This window comes from Sciurus carolinensis, chromosome 16, assembly GCF_902686445.1.
Source record: "Sciurus carolinensis chromosome 16, mSciCar1.2, whole genome shotgun sequence".
Taxonomy (NCBI): domain Eukaryota; kingdom Metazoa; phylum Chordata; class Mammalia; order Rodentia; family Sciuridae; genus Sciurus; species Sciurus carolinensis.
In genome coordinates, this window is record NC_062228.1 from 61,306,791 (window position 1) to 61,308,119 (window position 1,329).

The 1,329-nt window shown below is 42.6% G+C and overlaps 1 non-coding gene across 1 annotated transcript; it reads left to right on the plus strand.

Annotated features, from left to right (window-relative positions):
• Positions 1 to 806: 806 nt before the first annotated feature.
• On the plus strand, positions 807 to 879 carry Trnad-guc (transfer RNA aspartic acid (anticodon GUC)). Its single transcript has one exon. It is a non-coding gene; the product is annotated as a tRNA-Asp (tRNA).
• The last annotated feature ends 450 nt before the right edge of the window (positions 880 to 1,329 follow it).

The window sequence follows — 1,329 nt, forward strand, 5'->3', positions numbered from 1 at the left end:
GATTTAAGTTCAGAGTGACTGAAAAGGAGGCAGAGTCTGGGGAGAGATCGTGGGTCTTGAAGAGAGACAAATTAGACACAGGGCCATGAGGGAGCCAGGAAGGGAGTGTGTTGAGAGAACCAAGGAGGCCAAGAGAACCATGAATAGCAAGAGGAACAGGAGAAAGACCGAGTTACGAGACGAACTGATCTAGGGTTCAAGACTCAGTATGAGGAGACACTGCTCCATCCATGTGGCATAGCTGGAGGACCTGCGGAGACACCATGGAGACCAAAGAGTGTGTCTTGACTTACACCACACACACAGGAAAGAGAGAGGCATGCCCAGGAGGAAAATGGAGGAGGATGGGGTTGACAGAGGTGGGTTTTGAGTTTGAATTGGGAGTAGAGGACACCTGGTTCAGGTTCAGGATTAAAGAACTCTGTTCTCATTTCCTGCTTCAGTGACCAACCTGTAGGCCCAGTTGTGTTCTTCAGCTCTGGACACAGGAATGAGGGTCTCCATACTGCAGTGCTGGGCTGGCAGATGGAAAAAAGACTGTCTCTTAGGCCACAGATGATTCTTGATTCCCGACAAGGCACAGCTGGAGTTCAAGCTTCTATCTCCTCTTCAAACGCTATGCTGATCAATACATGGACTAAGGAACTGGACAGACACTTCACAGAAGAAGAAATACAAGTAATCAACAAACGTGTGAAAAACTGTTCACCATCTCTTGCAATTAGAGAAATTCAAGTCAAAACTCCTCTAAGATTTCATCTCACTCTAATCAGAATGGCAATTATCAAGAATACAAGCAAGGGACTGGGGATGTAGCACAGTTGGTAGAGTGCTTGCCTGTCAAGCACAAGGCTCTGGGTTCAATCCCCAGCACTTCCAAAAAAAAAAAGAAAGAAAAAAAGAAAGAATACAAGTAAAAATAAGTATTGGTGATGATGTGGGGGAAAAATGTACACTCATACATTGTTGGTATGAGTTGGTGGAATTGCAGATTGGTGCAACCACTTTGGAAAGCAATATGGAGATTTCTAAGAAAACTTGTAATGGAACTATCCATTGGTATATACACAAAGGACTTAAAATCAGCATACTACAGTGACACAGTCACATCAATGTTTAGAGCAGATCAATTCAGTGTGGAACCAATGCAGATGTCTTCAACAGATGAATGGATAAAGAATATGTGGTACACATACACAATGGAATATTACTCAGTCTTAAAGAAGAATGAAATTATGGCATTTGGCAGTAAATGGATGGAACTAGAGAATATCATACTAAGTGAAATAAGTCAAACCCAAAAATCTAAAGCCTGAATGTTTTCTCTGA